The sequence below is a fragment of the Pristiophorus japonicus genome, chromosome 11, assembly GCF_044704955.1.
Source record: "Pristiophorus japonicus isolate sPriJap1 chromosome 11, sPriJap1.hap1, whole genome shotgun sequence".
NCBI classification, from domain to species: domain Eukaryota; kingdom Metazoa; phylum Chordata; class Chondrichthyes; family Pristiophoridae; genus Pristiophorus; species Pristiophorus japonicus.
In genome coordinates, this window is record NC_091987.1 from 113306295 (window position 1) to 113320121 (window position 13827).

The following is a 13827-nucleotide window of genomic DNA, read 5'->3' on the forward strand; positions in this document are numbered from 1 at the left end:
TTGCCACACGCTCTTCCGCTACCTGCGCTTGATTTCTGCATGCTCTCGCCGATGAGACTCGAGGTGCTCAGCGCCCTCCCGGATGCACTTCCTCCACTTAGGGCGGCCTTTGGCCAGGGACTCCCAGGTGTTAGTGGAGATGTTGCACTTTATCAGGGAGGCTTTGAGGGTGTCTTTTAACGTTTCCTCTGCCCACCTTTGGCTCGTTTGCCGTGAAGGAGTTCCGAGTAGAGCGCTTGCTTTGGGAGTCTTGTGTCTGGCATGCGAACAATGTGGCCTACCCAGCAGAGCTGATCAAGTGTGGTCAGTGCTTCAATGCTGGGACTGTTGGCCTGGTCGAGGACGCTAACGTTGGTGCATCTGTCCTCCCAGGGGATTTGTAGGATCTTGCGGAGACATCGTTGGGATATTTCTCAAGCGACTTGAGGTGTCTACTGTACATGGTCCATGTCTTTGAGCCATACCGGAGGGCGGGTATTACTACAGCCCTGTAGACCATGAGCTTGGTGGCAGATTTGAGGGCCTGGTCTTCAGACACTCTTCTTCAGGCGGCCGAAGGCTGCACTGGCGCATTGGAGACGGAGTTGAATCTCGTGGTCAATGTCTGCTCTTGTTGATAAGAGGCTCCCGAGTTGCTAGAGTCCTCCTCAACCATCTCCTCCCTGTGGCTGAGGAGTACCTCCCAGAGTCACACTGCAGATTTCATCCCCTACGGGGCACAACGGACATGACTTTTACAGCGCGACAGCTACAGGAAAAATGCAGGGTACAATACCAGCCCTTATACATGGCCTTCTTCGACCTTACAAAGGCCTTTGACACTGTCAACCACGAGGGTCTATGGAGCATCCTCTTCCGTTTCGGATGCCCCCAAAAGTTGTTCACCATCCTCCGCCTGCTCCACGACAACATGCAGGCCGTGATCCTTACCAACGGATCCACTACAGACCCAATCCACTTCCAGATCAGTGTCAAACAGGGTGGCGTCATCGCCCCAACCCTCTTCTCAATCTTCCTCGCTGCCATGCTCCACCTCACAGTCAACAAGCTCCCCGCTGGAGTGGAACTAAACTACAGAACCAGTGGGTAGCTGTTCAACCTTTGTCGCCTCCAGGCCAGGTCCAAGACCACCCCAACATCTGTCGTCGAGCTACAGTACCCAGAAGATGCCTGCGTCTGCGCACATACAGAGACTGAACTCCAAGCCATAGTCAACTTATTTACTGAGGCATATGAAAGCATAGGCCTTACACTAAACAACTGTATGACAAGGGTCCTCCACCAGTCTGTTCCCCAAGTCCAGGGAGGCATTGGTTGCCGACACGAGCAGACTGCCTTCATGAATTGCAAGGGTTTCCACTTCATTAACGGGCAACTAGTAGTGTGATTACCAGCAGCACGTAATTCAGATCTATGGCTGCTGTCCTATCAGCTGCATGACACTTTCATCTGGTGCCAATCCTCCATCTCCCCTGTCTTTGCCCTTACTGTCATGTATCTTACATTATTATATATAACTGTATCCCAACATGCTATACATGACTGTAATAAGATATGACCTGTAACCACCAGCATAACTTACCACTGGGGGTGCACTTGCAAGAGACAGGTATATAAGGACAGGTCTCAGGCAAGTGCAGCATTCCAGAGCTGTGAAATAAAAGGTGCAGGTCCAGAGTGACCTTGACTTCACTACATGCCTCATGTGAATCTGTACTGAGGGGACAGGACTTTACAGTGGCAACGGGCTACGGGATTACAGAATCCACAGAGTGGCGAACAACGGATCAGATAAAAAGTACAATGCGGGAGACAATTGGGAGGACTTTATAGAAAGGCTCCAGCAAAGCTTTGTAACCAAAGACTGATTAGGTGACGATACGGCAGACAAGAGAAGAGCCCATCTCTTGACCAGCTGTGGCTCGAAAACATACACTTTAATGAAGGATCTGTTGGCACCTGAGAAACCAGCAAGCAAGTCGTTTGAAGAATTAAAGACACTGGTAAGAAACCACCTGAAGCCAGCGAGCAGCCTACACATGGCCAGACACAGGTTCTACAACTACAGACGCTGTGTGGGCCAGAGCATACCCGACTTCGTGGCGGAACTTCGGAAGTTGGCTAGTTTATGTGAGTTCTCCGATGAACTGAGGAGAGAAATGCTGAGAGACTTTTTCATTGAAGGAATAGGCCACGCAGGCATATTCCGAAAGCTCATAGAGACCAAGAACCTGACCTTAGAGGCAGCAGCACTGGTTGCACAGACATTCTTGGTAGGGGAAGAAGAAACGAGGTTGATTTACAATGCAAGTACGACAACTAACGAAATAATGGAACAAGGAGTTCACAGCATTAGAAAAGCTGCTACCCCCACACACAGACAAAACCGGCAGAACAGGCTTTCGACAGCAAGTAGTGGCAACAGAAGCCATCAAGGGCCACAGGAACAGCTGTTCACACCTCATCAACCCACAATGCGAGCAATCAACTACAAACTGAGAGAAGCTCAAGAGAGATCAGCCAGACGCAGCTCATTCGTTGGGAACACTTTGAACAATGGAACAGGTCTGTGCTGGAGGTGTGGGGGTGGGCACTCGTCAAGGGGATGTCGATTTCAACAGGCTGCAGAAATTGTGAAAATACAGGGCATTTGGCCCGCATGTGCAAAAAAATGGCACCTCGGCTGGTATACGAATCGGATGGGTCGGAAAGCGGACCAGAAAATGGTGGGGACAGTACCCAGGACACCGATGTACAACGAGTCAACACGATCAATGGCCGCTGCTCCTATAACAGGACGCCCCCAATAATGATGAGGGTCCCACTCAACGGGATATCTGTCAACATGGAGCTGGATATGGGAGCGAGTCAATCTCTCATGGGCGCTCAACAATTTGAACAACTGTGGCCGCATAAAAGAGACAGACCAAAACTCACAAGGGTCGACACCAAACTAAGGATCTATACCAAAGAAATCGTACCAGTCCTCGGCAGCGCCATGCTCTCTGTCACACACAAAGGGACAGTGAACCTACTTCCCCTGTAGATTGTCCCCGGGGACCCCCCAGCACTGCTGGGGAGAAGCTGGCTGGCAAAACTAAACTGGAAATGGGATGATGTCCATGCCATGTCATTAGAGGAATGGACCTCCTGCTCAACAGTTATAAAGCGATTTGAACATCTCTTTCAGCCAGGTGTGGGCACTTTCAAAGAGGCCAAAGTCAAAATCTACATCGCACAGGATGCTAGACTGGTCCATCACAAGGCCAGAACTGCACCCTATGTGATGAGGGAAAAGATTGAACAAGAACTAGGCAGGCTCCTGCAGGAAGGCATTATATCACCTGTGGAATTTAGCGACTGGGCAAGTCCCATCGCCCCAGTCATGAAGCCTGATGGATCCGTGCGAATCTGTGGAGACTACAAATCTACCATAAACAGAGTCTCCCTACAGGACCAGTACCTGCTGCCCAGAGTGGCGGACTTATTTGCCACATTGGCTGGAGGTAAACATTTCTCAAAATTAGACCTCACATCTGCGTATATAGCGCAAGAATTGACCGAGGAATCCAAGCTATTCACCACCATCAACACACATCGAGGCTTTTTCATGTACAATCGATGCCCATTCGGCATCAGGTTGGCAGCTGCCATATTCCAGCGCAACATGGAGAGTCTGCTCAAGTCCATCCCGGGGACGGTTGTATTTCAAGACGACATACTTATCACGGGCAGGGACACCGACTCTCATCTCCGTAATTTGGAGGAAGTACTAAAGCGGTTGGAATGGGTAGGCCAACGAGTCAAGAAATCCAAGTGCCTGTTTCTCGCACCCGAGGTTGAATTTTTGGGCAGAAGGATTGCCGCTGATGGAATCCGCCCAACAGAATCCAAAACAGAAGCAATTCGCCTGGCACCCAGGCCCCGGAATGTCTCAGAACTGCGCGCCTTTCTCAGGCTACTCAATTACTTTGGGAACTTTATGCAGAACTTAAGCACGCTGCTGGAGCCTCTCCATGTGCAACTCAGGAAGGGGTGCGATTGGTTTTGGGGGGGACGCCCAGGAACGCGTCTTCAATAAGACACACAACCTTCTGTGTTTCAACAGTGTTTTGACTTTCTTTGACACAGGTAGAAAGCTAGTTCTCACATGCGATGCGTCAACGTATGGGGTCGGGTGCGTTTTGCAACATGTCAATAGTGCGGGCAAATTACAACCCATAGCTTATGCCTCCAGGTCACTATCGCGGGCGGAGCGCGGGTATGGAATGGTAGAGAAAGAGACGCTCGCGTGCGTGTACGGTGTCAAAAAGATGCACCAATACCTTTTCAGGGCCAAGTTCGCATTAGAAACTGACCACAAGCCCCTCACCTCCCTCCTATCCGAGAGCAAGGCAATAAACGGCAACGCCTCAGTGCGAATTCAACAGTGGGCACTCATGCTGGCGTCCTACGACTATACCATAAGGCACAGACCAGGCACAGACAACTGTGCCGACGCGCTCAGCAGGCTACCCCTGGCGACCACGGAAGGGTCTGATGAACAGGACTGTGAGATAGTCATGGCAGTCATTGCCTTTGAGTCCATAGGTTCGCCCATGATGGCTCGCCAAATCAGAGCCTGGACGGCCAGCGACCCCACATTATCCTTAGTAAAAAGATGTGTCCTAACCGGTGACTGGGCAGAGGCTCGCGATGCCTGCCCCGAGGAATTAAAACCCTTTCACAGGCGCATGCATGAGCTATCACTACAAGCAGACTGCCTGATGTGGGGCAGCCGAATAGTCATGCCTCTGCGAGGCAGAGAGGCATTTGTCTGGGCGCTCCACCGCGAGCACCCGGGGATCGTTCTCACTAAGGCCATAGTCAGATCCCACGTCTGGTGGCCTGGTAATGACGCGGACTTGGAGCTCTGTGTCCGAAGGTGCACCATTTGTGCCCAACTCAGCAATGCCCCCAGGGAGGCTCCACTGAGCCCCTGGCCCTGGCCTACCAAACCGCATGTAAACTATGCGGGCCCATTCATGGGCAAAATGTTCCTCGTAGTTGTAGATGCATTTTCAAAGTGGATCGAATGTACCATTTTAAACTCGAGCACAACCTCCACCACTGTGGAGAGCTTCGCAACCATGTTTGCAACACACGGAATCCCTGACATATTGGTCAGTGACAATGGTCCGTGCTTCACCAGCGCAGAATTCCAAGACTTTATAATTGACCACGACATAAATCACGTCAAGCCGACACCGTTCAAGCCAGCCTCCAACGGCCAGGTGGAGAGAGCAGTGCAAATCACTAAACAAGGCTGCTTAAAATCCAAGGTCCCACGCTGCAGGGTCACCTGTCGCGACTGCTGTTGGCATACAGATCTCGTCCGCACTCACTGACTGGGATCCCTCCCGCGCAACTGTTGATGAAAAGGACTTTAAAAACAAGGCTCTCGTTAATCCTCCCAGACATGCACGAAATTGTTGAGGCAAAGCGCCGTAAGCTGACGGAGTACCATGACAGAAATTTGAGGGGGAGATGGAATAAGATAGGGGACAAAGTGTTTTTACTAAACTACGGCAGGGGTCCCAAATGTCTTTCAGGGACAGTAACGGGCAAGGAAGGAAACAGGCTACTGGTGGTACAAATAGACAATGGCAAAACCTGTCGGAGGCATGTAGACCAAGTCAAAAACAGATATAGCACTGTGGAACCAGAGGCAGACTACAATGTGGAACTCGCACCACACCTGGTGGACAGACAGAGGGAACAACCTGAGGAAAGGGCAATCCCAACAGACAGCCCAGGCGAGTCAACAACAATCACACCAATCGAAACAGACAGCCCAGGTGAGATACCAGCAACCACACCCAAAGAAAAACAGACACCAAGGCAAACAACTGAACCACAACTGAGACGCTCCACGCGAGAGCGTAGACCACCTGAGAGACTGAACCTATAAAGACAATAAGACCCTGGGGGAGGGTGATGTCATGTATCTTACATTATTATATATAACTGTATCCCAACATGCTATACATGACTGTAATAAGATATGACCTGTAACCACCAGCATACCTTACCACCGGGGGTGCACTTGCAAGAGACCGGTATATAAGCACAGGTCTCGGGCAAGTGCAGCATTCCAGAGCTGTGAAATAAAGGTGCAGATCCAGAGTGACCTTGACTTCACTACATGCCTCATGTGAATCTGTAATGAGGGGACAGGACTTTATACTTACACATCAAATGAGAGGCTGGCAGCTTGGAAACAAGGGCAATGTCTGCATACTTGGCTCATGACTCCTCAGAAACCCATGCTCACTGTGTAAACTGCACTGCATACCAACAAAATACACAATCAATAGTCTACTTTTACATTGTTAAATCGTGGTAGCTTTTGAATGCATGAAAATTTCATTTATAGTTTAGGTTTTACACCCTTTCTTGTATCCTTGGGAAAAATGTGAACGGAATCTTTATTTGGCATCTTGTCTTCCAACCCCATACTAACACAATTGGCATTCTGGTTTTATTATTTTGGAATTAAATGTCAATTAAGAGTTAGGTGAACTGTGATTGGACATTTGCTTTGGACTGACGTCTTCCTGCACTACAGTAGCCATTATCTTCTCCAAGGAACAGGACTTAGTATGGAGTTCCACTCAAGTGACTTCTTTATGCTTGAGCTCGGACTAAGCAGACTGTTTCAACCTGGGATAGCTGAGCCCAATACCCCTTTCCACTCATCATCTACAAGCACACACACACACTTTATTGCAGGAGACCCTGGATAATGACCAGAAGTGAGAGCCCAGATACATGGAGGACAATTGTAATGCCCCTCACCATCACCAGTTGAGGGCAGCTAACTAATCACAGGGCAAGAATTGAACCTTGGACCTTTGTGGCCTGTGTGGTATCTCAGTGGAAACATGCAGTGAGCCAGCCAGAGAATGCATGTGATTAAATTAGTTTAATGATGGGGTGAAAAATTTTGAGCACAGTTGTAGTGACAAGAGTGTGGGGGCAGCTACTGGCTAGTTGATGCTTGAATTGACCGAGTGTCCACAGGAAGTATGGCTTGTGCTCCGGTGTAGAAAGCTGGAGCTGAAGATGGCTGACAAGGAATTCAAGCTAACACTGCAGGGAGAGCTCCAGGAGCCGATCACTAAATTCGATAAGTCAGGTCTGACAAAAACATTGACCGAGGAGAAGATCCAATTGCCCAATGCAGAAAGTAGGTGTAATTGTACGATGTTGATTTCGCTCATTTTACTCAGACACGTGTTATGCTCCTCCTGTACTATGTGAGAAGTCAGAGACGCTTCCGGTGTCCCTGACGACTACGTATGCAGGACGCTCCTGACAGACGGCATTGCGGCACTGGAGCTGCGGGTGGATTCACTCTGGAGCATCCACGATGCTGAGAATGACGTGAATAGCATGTTTAGCGAGTTGGTCTCACCACAGGTAAAGGGTACACAGCCAGATAGTAAATGGGTGACCCTCAGGAAGAGCAGTGCAAGGAAGATAGTGCATGGGTCCCCTGCAGTCATCCCCCTGCAAAACAGATACACCGCTTTGGGTACTGTTGAGGGGATGAATCATCAGGGGGGAGCAGCAGCAGCCAAGTTCATGGCACCGTGGGTGGCTCTGCTGCACAGGAGGGCAAGAAAAAGAGTGGGAGAGCTATAGTGATAGGGGATTCGATTGTAAGGGGAATAGATAGGCATTTCTGCGGCCGCAACCGAGACTCCAGAATGGTATGTTGCCTCCCTGCTGCAAGGGTCAAGGATGTCTCGGAGCGGGTGCAGGATATTCTGAAAAGGGAGGGTGAACAGCCAGTTGTCGTGGTGCATTTACGTACCAACGATATAGGTAAAAAATGGGATGAGGTCGTACGAGATGAATTTAGGGAGCTAGGAGATAAATTAAAAAGTAGGACCTCAAAGGTAGTAATCTCAGGATTTCTACCAGTGCCATGTGCTAGTAGGAGTAGGAATCGCAGGATAGCTCAGATGAATATGTGGCTTGAGGAATGGTGCAAGAGGGAGGGATTCAAATTCCTGGGACATTGGAACCGGATCTAGGGGAGGTGGGACCAGTACAAACCGGACTGTCTGCACCTGGGCAGGACCGGAACCAATGTCCTAGGGGGAGTGTTTGCTAGTGCAGTTGGGGAGGAGTTAAACTAACATGGCAAGGGGATGGGAACCTATGCAGGGAGACGGAGGGAAATAAAATGGAAGCAGAAGCAAAAGATAGAAAGGAGAATAGTAAAAATGGAGGGCAGAGAAACCCAAGGCAAAAAACAAAAAGGGCCACATTACAGAAAAATTCTAAAGGGGCAAAGTGTGTTAAAAAGACAAGCCTGAAGGCTCTGTGCCTCAATACGAGGAGTATTCGGAATAAGGTGGACGAATTAACTGCGCAGCCAGCAGTTAATGGATATGATGTAATTGGCATCACGGAGATATGGCTCCAGGGTGACCAAGGCTGGGAACTCAACATCCAGGTGTATTCAACATTTAGGAATGATAGGCAGAGAGGAAAAGGAGGCGGGGTGGAGTTGCTGGTTAAAGAGGAAATTAATGCAATAGTAAGGAGGGACATTAGCCTGGATGATGTGGAATCGGTATGCGTGGAGCTGCGGAATTCCAAAGGGCAGAAAACATTAATGGGAGTTGTGTACAGACCACCAAACTGTCATAGTGAGGTTGGGGACAGCATCAAACAAGAAATAAGGGATGTGTGCAATAAAGGTACAGCAGTTATCATGGGCGACTTTAATCTACATATTGATTGGGCGAACCAAACTGGTAGCAATGCGGTGGAGGAGGATTTCCTGGAGTGTATTAGGGATGGTTTTCCAGACCAATATGTCCAATATGGAGAGCTGGCCATCCTAGACTGGGTGATGTGTAATGAGAAGGGACTAATTAGCGATCTTGTTGTGCGAGACCCCTTGGGGAAGAGTGACCATAATATAGTAGAATTCGTTATTAAGATGGAGAGAGACATAGTTAAATCGGAAACTAGGGTCCTGAACTTAAGGAAAGGTAACTTCGATGGTGTGAGACGTGAATTGGCTAGAATAGACTGGCAAAGGATACTTAAGGGGTTGACGGTGGATAAGCAATGGCAAACATTTAAAGATCACATGGATGAACTTCAGCAATTGTACATCCCTGTCTGGAGTAAAAATAAAACGAGGAAGGTGGCTCAACCATGGCTAACAAGGGAAATTAAGGATAGTGTTAAAGCCAAGGAAGAGACATATAAATTGGCTAGATAAAGCAACAAACCTGAGGACTGGGAGAAATTTAGAATTCAACAGAGGAGGACAAAGGGTTTAATTAAGAGGGGGGAAAATAGAGTATGAGAGGAAGCTTGCAGGGAACATAAAAACTGACTGTAAAAGCTTCTATAAATATGTGAAGAGAAAAAGATTAGTGAAGACAAATGTAGGTCCCTTGCAGTCAGATTCAGGTGAATTTATAATGTGGAACAAAGAAATGGCAGACCAATTGAACAAATAATTTGGTTCAGTCTTCACGAAGGAAGACATGAATAACCTTCCGAATGTACTAGGGGACAGTGGGTCTAGTGAGAAGGAGGAATTGAAGGATATCCTTATTAGGTGGGAAATTGTGTTAGGGAAATTGATGGGATTGAAGGTCGATAAATCCCCAGGGCCTGATAGTCTGCATCCCAGAGTACTTAAGGAAGTGGCCCAAGAAATAGTGGATCTATTGTTAATCATTTTTCAACAGTCTATCGACCCTAGATCAGTTCCTATGGACTGGAGGGTAGCTAATGTAACATCACTTTTTAAAAAAGGAGGGAGAGAGAAAACGGGTAATTATAAACCGGTTAGCCTGACATCAGTAGCGGGGAAAATGTTGGAATCAATCATTAAGGATGAAGTAGCAGCACATTTGGAAAGCAGTGACAGGATCAGACCAGGTCAGCATGGATTTATGAAAGGGAAATCATGCTTGACGAATCTTCTGGAATTTTTTGAGGATGTAACTAGCAGAGTGGACAAGGGAGAACCAGTGGATGTGGTGTATTTGGACTTTCAAAAGGCTTTTGACAAGGTCCCGCACAAGTGATTGGTGTGCAAAATCAAAGCACATGGTATTGGGGGTAATGTACTGATGTGGATAGAGAACTGGTTGGCAGACAGGAAGCAGAGAGTCGCGAAAAACGGGTCCTTTTCAGAATGGTAGGCAGTGACTAGTGGAGTGCCGCAGGGCTCAGTGCTGGGACCTCAGCTCTTTACAATATACATTAACGATTTAGATGAAGGAATTGAATGTAATATCTCCAGGTTTGCGGATGACACTAAACTGGGTGGCGGTGTGAGCTGTGAGGAGGACGCTAAGGGGCTGCAGGATGACTTGGATAGGTTAGGTGAGTGGGCAAATGCATGGCAAATGCAGTATAACGTGGATAAATGTGAGGTTATGCATTTTGGGGGCAAAAACACGAAGGCAGAATATTATCTGAATGGCGGCAGATTAGGAAAAGTGGAAGTGCAACGAGACCTGGGTGTCATAGTTCATCAGTCACTGAAAGTGGGCATGCAGGTACAGCAGGTAGTGAAGAAGGCAAAATGTATGTTGGCCTTCATAGCTAGGGGATTTGAGTATAAGAGCAGGGAGGTCTTACTGCAGTTGTACAGGGTCATAGTGAGGTCTCACTTGGAATATTGTGTTCAATTTTGGTCTCCTAATTTGAGGAAGGACATTCTTGCTATTGAGGGAGTGCAGCAAAGGTTCACCAGACTGATTCCCGGGATGGCTGGACTGTCATATGAGGAGAGACTGGATCAACTGGGCCTTTATTCACTGGAGTTTAGAAGGATGAGAGGGAATCTCATAGAAACGTATAAGATTCTGATGGGACTGGACAGGTTAGATGCGGGAAGAATGTTCCCGATGTTGGGGAGGTCCAGAACCAGGGGACATGGGCTTAGGATAAAGGGTAGGCCATTTAGGACTGAGATGAGGAGAAACTTCTTCACTCAGAGAGTTGTTAACCTATGAAATTCCCTGCCACAGAGAGTTGTTGATGCCAGTTCATTGGATATATTCAAGAGGGGATTAGATATGGCCCTTATGGCTAAGGGGATCAAGGGGTATGGAGAGAAAGCAGCAAAGGGGTACTGAGGTGAATGATCAGCCATGATCTTATTGAATGGCGGTGCAGGTTCGAAGGGCCGAATGGCCTACTCCTGCACCTATTTTCTATGTTTCTATGCTCTCTAGTGGTGGGTTTGGGGTGCGGGTGTTTAATGGTAAATAGTAAGCAGCAATTGAATACTGGATAGATCCGTGTTTTGGCAGATTTCCAGTCAGTGTAAGAAAAATGACGAATCTATTCTATAGTCGATACAATAAATGGTTTAACTTTTGCTGACAATTGCATATGATGTGATAGTTTAAAATGCATATGCCCTCCCTCTGTAGTCAGCTCGTGGGGGGGGGGAGGGGGGGCGGTCTATGCATTTTATTTTCATGTGTTGTACATGCGTGCAACAGCGTGCATTTTATTTTGGGGGGTGGGACTTCTATCTGAAGTAATGTTCCTAATCTGCATGTATCTTGTTTTAACATATCGTGGATCTTATTTTTTCAACCCATGAATGAGGTGGCAGCACAGCACTTTCTAAATTCACAAAACCCTCCTAATGGGATGAGCCATTTTATTTTAAATTGGGAGGGGAGAGTTTCCTGGGCTGGATTGCCACATTTTTGGGGGCTGGCGGGATGTGGCTCATAAGTTGCAATTTGGACACTTGTTTGAACCCCCCCCCACCCCCCCCCCCCACGAGCTGACTACAGAGGGAGGGCATATGTATGTTAAACTATCACATCATATGCATTTGTCAGCGAAAGTTCAACCATTTATTGTATCAACTATAGAATAGATTCGTAATTTTTCTTACACTGCCTGGAGATCTGCCAAAACACGGAATTCTTCTTTTGTTTCTAGCAACACATGGAACTCTTCTTTTGTTTCTAGCAATTGAAGCAGAAAAAAAGGGGGCAAAAGAAGAGGCAGAAGCAGCAGCACAATGAGACTGGGTTTCTGATTTGCACTGTACATTCCACAAGCATTGCCTTCTAGCTGTATATCTTTGTAAGAAAAAAAAACCTGGATGCCGTGTGATCAGATTGAGTGAACTGGCTGGCTCCTACCCCATTCCATTTATTTTCTTTCCCCCCTCCCCCCCTTTCTGTCTTCCATTCCCCTCCCCCTCCCTCCCTTTAAAAAAAAAAGAACTACTGACCATCTGGCTGGCTTTGTACGTCTGGTGGCACTAAAGAGCTTGCATGTCCAAGAGGAGCAGGAATCTTAATAACCAAATGCCTGTGAATGAATCGGAAGATACCAAGGACCTGTGTTCAATTAAATCAACTGTATGTAGAGTGCCATTTTGTTGAGGTCTCTTGGTATGCACAGTAACTGTTTTTGTTTTGATATGCAAATAAACATTTGAAATCGAACTGACATAAGTTAATTACATGGAAAGTGGACTTTCAGACTGGTGCCTGGTGTTCCGCGTCTGACATTTTTTTACTCTATTTTTTTGAATATTCTGCAGAAATAACCTCCTTGGGTAGCTTGACACTAAGAAACATATAACATAGAAAACAGGTGCAGGAGTAGGCCATTCGGCCCTTCGAGCCTGCACCACCATTCATCATCATTGGCAGTCCCTCGGAATCGAGGAAGACTTGCTTCCACTCCAAAACCCCTTTGACCACAAGGCCATAAAGCAGTGGTCAGCATGTAAGGTCCTGGATACCCTACGAAAGAAGGAGAGGGTGGACCCTGTCGGGTGGTTCCCCGAGCAGACTGTCGAACTTGTCTGACAGAACATCTCATTGTCAGAGCTTTCACACAAGCACCAAGACGTAGCTTGGTTGATGGTGAGGAGGGCCCTACCCGTCAGATCCTTCATGCACAGCCGGGGTTTCAGAGACACGGCACTCTGCCCCCGAGTTGGCTGTGGTGCGGGCGAGACAGTCATCCATCTCATTTGGGATTGCCCCTTTGCAAGGCAGGTCTGGATGGCGATGCAGAGGTTGCTGTCGAGGTTCATCCCAAGCAGTTCCATAACATAGGACTCTGCGCTCTACGGGCTGTTCCCAGGGCCACACACCGAGACAGACGTCATCTGCTGCTGGAGGGCCATCAACTCGGTGAAAGACGCACTTTGGTCTTGCCGAAACTTGCTGGTCTTCCAGAGCAAGGGGATGTCCACGTCTGCGTGTTGCAGACTGGCGCAATCCAAGATCCAGGAGTACGTGCTGAGGGACGCACTAAAAATTGGTGCATTCGTCGCAAAGGCACAGTGGGGAAGAGCCACAGTTTAAAGCCCTTCCGTCACGGTAAACCCAGGGGCTGGAATCAGTATAAAACTCCCCTCGGGCTGGACTTGTAAAATTTTTGTGTACATAGAGCACCATGATCTGAAAAAACCTATGCAGTGCCACGTATAATGCAAGTTCTGTTTAGTGATGTATGTTGCAAAGAAATGTAACTGTACCCTCACCCATTTCGTGTACTGTATAGTGCCACTAGTAAAGTAATATGATGACTGTATTACAATGCATCTGGATTGTACTGAAATGTACCTCGAAATGTAAAGCAAGCAAATGAATTGAATGGAACTACCGTCAGCATCCAAATGTATTGCATGGAATTGCTGATCGCATCCAAATGTACTGAACTGTCTTCCAATGTATTGTGCAAATTTTTTATATGAATAAAGTATATTTTGAAATAAAAAATATTTTTTTTAAAACTTGCTTCCACTCCCAA